Source organism: Dipodomys ordii, unplaced genomic scaffold, assembly GCF_000151885.1.
Source record: "Dipodomys ordii isolate 6190 unplaced genomic scaffold, Dord_2.0 Scaffold52, whole genome shotgun sequence".
NCBI lineage: Eukaryota > Metazoa > Chordata > Mammalia > Rodentia > Heteromyidae > Dipodomys > Dipodomys ordii.
In genome coordinates, this window is record NW_012267268.1 from 1,387,374 (window position 1) to 1,396,474 (window position 9,101).

General features: G+C 36.4%; 1 protein-coding gene and 1 pseudogene across 3 annotated transcripts in view; both read left to right on the forward strand.

Annotated features, from left to right (window-relative positions):
* The window catches only part of LOC105988891, a 14,443-nt pseudogene extending 12,433 nt beyond the window's left edge, over positions 1-2,010 (forward strand).
* The window catches only part of Dpp10 (dipeptidyl-peptidase 10 (non-functional)), a 1,450,850-nt gene that overhangs the window by 1,175,898 nt on the left and 265,851 nt on the right, over positions 1-9,101 (forward strand). The window lies entirely within an intron of this gene.

The window sequence follows — 9,101 nt, forward strand, 5'->3', positions numbered from 1 at the left end:
ATTTCCTAACAAATGGGGCAATGTCATTCTTTCTGATGGAGGCATAGAATTCTATTGTGTATATATACCACATTTTCTTGATCCATTCATCTATTGAGGAGCATCTGGATTGGTTCCATATCTTAGCTATGGTAAATAATACTGCAATAAACATAGTTGTGCTGGTATCTTTAGAAATGCTCAACCTCTCTAGCCATAAAAGAAATGCAAATCAGAATAGCAGTGAGATTCTACCTCACCCCAGTTAGATGGCTATAATCAAGAACTCTAATAACAACAGCTGCTGGAGGGGATGTGTCCAGAAGGGAACCCTTCTCCATTATTGGTGGGAGTGTAAACTTGTTCAACCACTTTGGAAAGCAGTATGGAGGTTCTGCAAAAGACACCACATAGAGCTCCCCTATGATCCAGCAATCCCACTTTTGGACATTTAACCAAATGACCACAAGCAAGACCATACTAAAGCTACCAGCACAAATATGTTTATTGCCAAATTATTTACCATAGCTAAGATATGGAAGCAACCCAGATGCCCCTCAGTATATGAATGGATTAAGAAAATATGGTATATACACAAAATGGAGTTCTATTCCTCCATCAGAAAGAATGACATCGCTCCATTTGTTAGGACATGAATACTTTTATCTGCTGAATTTTATTTAACTAAGTCCTTATAACTGGCATGATCCAGTGGAAAGAAGTATTCACAGCCATATTCAAGAACATAAACATCTGTCCAGACTCGGGGCTCTGTGGAGTCATGCATGTAAGAAATTAGGGAGAGACTAAGGAGATCTGCTGCTACATGATGGTGACTCTGCTGTTATGAATGTATTTTATGACACATTTAAACAAAAACTAGTTTAAAATAAAATGAGATCATTTCTTCCCCTTCCTCTTGATCTGGCCTTTTGAGGTTTGCTTCTGGCATTTTCCTGAATCTCCAATCCCCCATACAGCTTCAACCTGAGAACACTAAACAGAGTCCTGCCCTAAAGCTGGCAGATACATCCCAGTGTGCCAAATGGAGAAAAATAACAGCAAGAAGCAGTTGAATATATCAATGAAGTACAAAATGAAATAGACATAATGATCAAGTCAGTGAGGAGATTTCTTGATTTCTTTCTTTTCTTTTTTTTTTTTTTTTTGGTCAGTCATGGGGCTTGAACTCTGAGCCTGGTCTCTACCCTTCAGCTCTTCAGTTCAAGGCTAATGCTCTACCCCTTGAGCCACAGCACCACTTCCAGCTTTTTCTGCATATGTGGTGCTGAGGAATCAAACCCAGGGCCTTGTGCGTGCAAAGCAAGCGCTCTACCACTGAGCCACCTTCCCAGCCCACAGTGAGGAGATTTTGAAAGTAGAAAAAAAATTAAACTCTGATCATCAAAATCCCAAATTTATCCATAAGATTTGTCAACCATCCTCAAGTGTCTGTACCTTTTGGAGAGAAAGATGAAGAAGTGCTATATTACCTGACCAGAGTTGAAATGGCAGAATTTGAAGATTTGACAACAGGTTACAGAATAGATTATTGGTCTGATGAAAATCCTGACTTTGAAAATAAAGTTCCCTCCAGAGAATTTCACCTGAATGAGAGTGGTGATCCATTTTCAAAATCCACTGAAATCAAATGGAAATCTGGAAAAGATTTGATGAAATGCTCCAAACACAGAATAAAGTTAGCAGGAAGAGGCAGCATGAAGAAACAGAGAGCTGGTTTATGAACCACTCTGATGCTGGTGCGGGTGAGTTGGGAGAAATCATCGGAGATGTTATTTAGCCAAATCTATTGAAATACTAACTGGTTCTTGATATGGATAGTGAGGAAGGAGAAGGGGAAGTAGAAGATGATGAAGATGATAAAGGAAAGGATTGGAATGGGATGAGGATGAAGTGGAAGAGGATAAAGATGAGGAGAAGGGGAGAAGGATAAAGGAGAAGGTGAAAAACATGACTAATAAAAAACACATGGATTTCAACTATCCCTTCATAAATAAAACAAGAAAATAGTCAGTCCCTTGGAACAAGGTGCAATTTTTTCCTTGGTGCTCAGTCATCCAGTTCTTGAGGTCCCTTTTCTCAACACCATGGTTCTCAATTTATTTTGGGTGAAATACCTTGCTCAAAATACAACCAGAGAAAAATCTCCACACTTTTCTGTTCTAAATTCATTTTTATCCCTTTCTATCTCCACAAAAACTGTATTGAATCAACACTACCGCCACTGTGCCCTGTGGGGCAAAAAGAAAACCCTCCAGCTAACTATATTCTGCTGGAAGAGCAGGCCCCAGTACATATTCCAGCTGTTCTCTTCCTTTCTTTGTATATTGGTCTCAGAGATTACTGTGCATCTTTCTGAGTGTGGACACAGTTACCATTACTAACATGTATCTGTCTACTTTCTCATGTAAAGAAAAAAGAAAAAAAAGCTTTACAAATGAGGTTATAGAAGATCTGCAAAGATGATTTTGAGGCATTTGGGAGCATTAAGTGGTCATTTTTGACAACATGGCTTCTCCTTTTGTATGTTTAATGGTGATATTTAAGGGCATCCTTGCAGTTTAAGATTAACTTTTAAGATAAAATTCTCTCTTAATGTTGATTTGAGCCCTGCCAGGACAAGACAATCAGTAGACCCTATAGGATGGTTCTTGGAATTTAATTTTTCTATTGTAATTTTGTTCATTTATTTCCCCCCTTTGGATTATTTTTCTGAATATTTTTATTATCTTTAAACAGTTGTGTAAAGGAATTGCCATTCACCAAAACTGTTTATGAATACAGTGCTTCTTGATCAATATCACTACTCTCAGTATTTTCACACACTCTCTCCCAACCCACTTTTCCCTTACTATCTTAAGTTTAGGATACCTATTCATTTTTCCTTTTAACCAAACAGTTCACGTGTGCAATGCATCTTCATCTCTTTATCACTTCAACATCTTTACTCTCCCCCACTCTGACCCACCAGGTCCCTTATATTTCTCAATTCTGTGGTATCTACAATGAATTTTTGCCTGCATTTTCCCCTTCCTCCTTTCATTTTTCTGCCCTTCTCCCCTTGGCTCCACTCTCCCCTCTTTTGAGTACCCATTTCCTGGTACTAATGTTTTGGGCTTTGGTTTACTCTTTATTTGTGGTCTCTATAGAATCTATTATACTTCAGTTAATTCATTCATAACTGCTTGCTTACCACCCAGTGTGTTTACTTGTAGATTTGTAGGCACATTCTAGGTACTACAAATGAGGGAAACTATGCAAATATGTTTCCTTGGTCAATGCTGAAAATTTCCTTTCACTGGAAAGGAAAGATGATGTTCAGGTTTGGCATTAGAAGTATCTGATGTATTCACTGGTAGATTCAAGGGAGAAATGCAATAATATAATTCTTTAGAAAGGCAAAGTCAAAGCTCAACAAAATAAACACCAGAAAGTAGATACTTGAACGGGTATGGTGGGGTCAAGAGGCAAGGGATAGTTAAATGTAGAGGAGAAGAAGTAGAAACGAAGACATGCATTCAATGTATGTCCTTCCTATGAAATTAAGAAGGGTGAAAGAAGGAGTAGGTATGAGAGGAATGGGTGAGAATGTTGAAAGAGATGACATTGTTCCAAATGGATGCATTGTATTGATATTGACAAAGTGCTTTGTTGTATGTCACCTCCTTTTATAAATAAAGAAAAATAATAACTGTGTACATGAAAATAAGTTAAAAATGATACCTACCATGCACAAGTACTAATGATTTAATATGTAATTACTTAAAAATTAAGAATGAGAATAAAAAGGATTTCATCACCAGCCATAAGGCAGTCTCATTACAACTGATGTCAGTTTAAAATAGTTTGTGTGATATAGACAATAAAGTAGGCCATCTAAAAACAACAGCCTATGAAACATATATCTCCTGCTGGACTGTCACCTTCAGAGAAGCCTTTATTCCTACACAGAAAGCATGACAATTGCAAACTTTTGCAAACTTTCTGACTTCATGCAAGTGACATTCCTCATAAATTATTTAATAGAAACTCAGCAGTGCCTGCAATTGAGGGACTACATCTGCAGAACTAACAGCATATATGTATAAAAAATAACTCCTAAATTAGTAAAAATGATCTCATTATTAATTATATTTATTATATTATGATAATTTTTAAATGTTATTTTATGTAAAGATGCTGTACAGAGGGGTTACAGCTACATAATGTACATGAGTACATTATATGTCGATCATTGTTACTCATTCCCTTGTTGTCTCATTATCCTTTTACTCCCCCACTTTCCACACTCCTCCCCAACCCACCGCACCCAACCCCTGACCAAAGTTGTAAAGTTCATTTCCAATATAACTCCATGAGCTTAGATAGAATAGGACAAGGGAGGAAAATCTGAAATGCACATTTTTTTAAACTAGGTCCAGACTTTCAATGGTATAGGTGAAAATGTTATGCTTGACTGCTCATAGACAACATTCACCAAGGATAAATAGTTTAATTGAGTCTCCAGATATTATGTACTTAGGTATTTCAAATAATCTACACATCAGATTGTATATAGATGTTGTTTTCTGTGTCCACATGTTTTAGGAAAACTTCAAAATCTAACATAGAAATTTCCTATTAAAGAAATTAATCTCACAGGATGTAATGGTACACACATCATCCCAGTATTTGGGAGGATTGAGATTGAGGGTCATTCTAAACCAAAAACAAAGTAAAAAAAAAGAAGAAGAACAACAAAAAACCCATAACAATGACCATACCAAAAATCAATTGTTCCTTCTGTGGAATCTTGCTCTGATAATTTCAAGTAAATGTCAAATACCGGTTTTGACTTAAAATGGTATGCTCTAATTATTCTAAACTCCTAAAGTGAGTGTGCAAAATTAAAGGAGGAGATGCATGAAAACAAAGTTATTTTGTTAGCAGTACAGATTTAGAGCTGCTTTTTAAAAACCATTTTATTATTGTTATTTTTATTATTATCTTTAAGTAGTTGTACAAAGAACTTCCCATTCTTCAAAACAGTATATAAATACAAGGTGCCTGACAACCTTGTTACTCATCACTCTTAACCCATCCCTTCTCTCACTTTTCTTTTCTTTTTTTAAATGGTGATTACAGAAATTACATGTTTCACAGTATTGTGGAATAGTGATACTTAGTTAAAGTCACAAACACATTTTAACTTTCACGAAGCAAATTGTCATTACCATGGTCTATACAGTTTGTGAATTCTATGAGCTTTGACAATTCAGTTATTTCTTCCACATCAGGTGATGTTTATATTTCTTTCCTTTAGCTCAGTGTAAGCTGTTCCCTCTTTCCCTCTCATTAATCCCTTCCCATCACTGTCTTTGGGTTGTTTAGTTCTTTGTCATCCATGTACAGTGCAGCTGATGGGCCCTTTGTTGTATGTTGTTCCGTTTTATTTTGTTAGCAGTACAGATTTGGAGCTGCTTTTTAATAAAGTATACTTATTAGCCAAATGTAGTAATTCTGCATGAATGCGGGTCCTAAATGATTTTGCCAAATAAATAATCTAAGTAGTTATGTAATAATGAGACAAAATTAGCTCCAAGCATATTCATATCTCATACTTCCTGATACCTTTATTGTAGGAATGTGATGTATGTTAAAGACACTGCCTCCATCAGAGCTACTGAGACTAGAAGGGCTGATGTTAAATTAGTGTGAATCAGCCTGGGAAGTTACAAAAGCAACCACTTGCCCTAGGCACTCACACACGTGGTTAATGTTTGAAAAACTTGTTCCCATGTCACAGACTATCTGTCTGCTTCTTTTTACCAGATTCACTATGGAATCCAAATAATTAGATCCACAGAGATATCAGGGATAAGCCAAAGCAATGGAAATGCTATAGAAGCAGCCAGTCACTCCACTACTGTTGCCAATATAGTTGGTCAAACACTGGATGTGCTGAGGTGTTCTGGAAGCAGTGGTGTATTGCAGACAAGCACTGGCACTGAACCACTGTGTTCTGCTTTTATATACCCTGTCTAAAAACATTTAACTTCATTTTATTTCAACTTATATAGTCTCTGTTTATTGTTTTCCCAGTAATAGAAGAAAAAGATGTGCTCATTTGGAAGAGGAAAATAGAAAAATGAAAATATATAACTCATTGTGTGAAAAGCCCAAAGTAACTCATAAAGAAGTTTGGATGTGCTTATCTTTACTATCTGTAAAGGTATACTCATGTGTGTGTGTGTGTGTGTGTGTATGTGTATGTGTATGTGTGTGTGTGTGCGTGTGTCTGTATGTATGTGCACATGCATGCATACATAGATTCAAACTCATATGTGAGTGCATTCATGCATGTTTTTACATGAGTTTTACAAAACAAACTTGCAAGCCTACAGAGGACATATAAAATAAATAATTTTCACCTTTTCAGATTAAGTTGTTAAGAGCCACTTTCCTACTGAACAATCATCACTCAATTTAAAGTACTTTACCCAGCTGTTGTTTGAATAAACCAAAGATTTTTTGTTTGTTTTTTTAGTTGTGGGGCTTGAACTCTGAGCCTGGGTGCTGTCCCTCGGTTCTTCAGCTCAAGGCTAGTGCTTCACCTCTTAAGCCACAGCACCACTTCCCATTTTCTAATGGTTTATTGGAGATAAGAGTCTCACAGACTTTCCTGCCCAGGTTGGCTTTGAACTGTGATCCTCAGATCTCAACCTCCTGAGTAGCTAGAATTACAGGTATGAGCCATGGGCACCTGGCTAAACCAAAGATGTTTAGTTACAGTATTCTATACTGTCCTCAAAAAATGATCAAAACATGAAATACCACACTTGGGTTGCTATAGCGACATCTAAATTTTTTTTATCAAATTTACAAAATAAATACATTTTAATAAGTATGCTAAAAACTTTCCATAACCTAAACACTCACAAGCTGTTCTTCCATAAAAACTGTGTGTAAAAATACAGGTATAAGATATATGTGCTTATTATTTCCCAGGCTCCTGTGTTTTATTTTCATGCAGCCCTTTTAATTTAGAATTGTCAGTTAAAAAGCATGTTCTTTATACATGGCCTATATAACTTACAATATGAAGAAAAATATATATGCACATATACCCACATGAATACATATAAAAGAGACATACACAATTTCCTTTGGTATTCATGAGTGAATGGTTCCAGAACTCTTCATGTAGATTATAAATAGCTGCTTGATTCATTTCCAAAAAATGACATAAAAAATATACCCCATAGGCATCCTCATGTATACTTCAAGTCATCTGCAGATTACCTGTAACACCTAACACAATGTGATATATATATTATGTATACATATATAATATATATATATCTATCAAACTATATAATGCTATTAGTCTATACAGGGCTGTTGATGTGCAGCATAGGTTTATTTCCTTCTGCAACCTTTTTGAGCATCTAATGTTTAATTTGCAAAATAGTCCCCAAATACCAAGGGATGACTACATGCATACACATATATAATCATATATAGACATGGTGTGTGCATGCATGTTTATTCATATATCCATTTCTTTGTATATTCATGAGCCTAAGATTCTTATTGGGTGCACAGATGAAATCACCCTAAACTCATGTGTAAGTATTATTATGCAGATAACATTTCAGGAGAGTTTAAGAATGAAAATTCTCTACACTTGGGATCATAAGATCCAAGTAGTTGACATAGCACATTTCTATTAAATAAATTGAGAGTTTACTAATAAAACTAAATCTTTATCATTAATTTTTATATATAAATATATTTTGATGGATTGGGATTCAGCTTGGTAGAAGAGCACTAAGGCCCTGAATTCAGTCCTTAACTCCAAAAAAAAAAAAGTACAAAACACTATAAATATATTTTGAAAAGCCTCAGAGTAAGCACTCCTTCTTAGAAATAGAATGGCTCATGCCTGTAATTCTAACTACTCAGGAGGCTGAAGATCATGGTTTGAGACCAGCCAGGGCAGAAAAGTCTGTGAGACGTATCTCTACTAAACTATCAAAAATGTTGTAAGTTGAGATGTGGCTCAAGTGGCAGAGCACTAGCCTTGAGCAAAGAAAGCTCATGAACAATGCCCAGCCCCTAAGTTCAAGCCCAGAACTGGCACACGCACACACACACACACACACACACACACACACACACACACACACACATAGGAAATAAAATTAGTATTTCATTTTGCCATTGCCAGGAAAGACATGAAGATTGACCCTACAATCCTGTCTGTGACCATATTGTGTTGGCAGAATACTTCTTAGCGATTTTCCTATGTTTAAATTCTGTATCAGAATTCTGGAAAGAACAGATCCTTAACTAGTGTTCTTTTGGAGAAACTTTAAGCAGAATTTGTTTGCCAGATTCACAAGAAACAAGAACTGTTAGCATGCTGAAGTGATTTGCAGGGAAAGACTGAGAAAAACCTATTAAAATAGTTACTTCTCATCTGAAGGTGATAAATTTCAGAACCCCCACTGGATGGCTAAAGTCTGTAGTGAATAGTATATACAATCACCTGAGGTACTGATTAACAAGCACATAGAAATGGCATAGATAGAGGAAACAAAGAAAGAATTAATTTCTCAGCCAGGATAGGGCAGGGCAGTACAGGAATCAATCATTCTACCCACAATGCTATGCACTTGAGGATCAATTGCTGGAAATTCCTACTGCAGTAGCAAGTAGGAAACAGAACAATCAAAACATAGGAGAGTCCTGATAAGGACATTGATATGGAGGAATGAACTGCACATTCTTATTGTTGAAGTGCTAACTCACAGGATAAACAGCCTTCTAGATATTTTTGTTTGGATACTTGTTTGTTTGTTGTAAGACTCAGCCTCATTATCTATGTACAGTCTGGACTTGAACTCAAAAGCCCCCCCTGCCTCAGCCTCCTGAGTGCTAGTCTAACAGGTTTGTACTACTAAGCCTAGCTTCCAGAATTTTTTTTTTCTTTTTGTCGGTCATGGGGCTTGAACTCTGTGCCTGGGCACTGTCTCTCAGCTCTTCAGCTCAAGACCAGCATTCTACCACTTGAGCCATGGCACCACTTCCGGTTTTCTGGTGGTTTATTGGAGATAAGA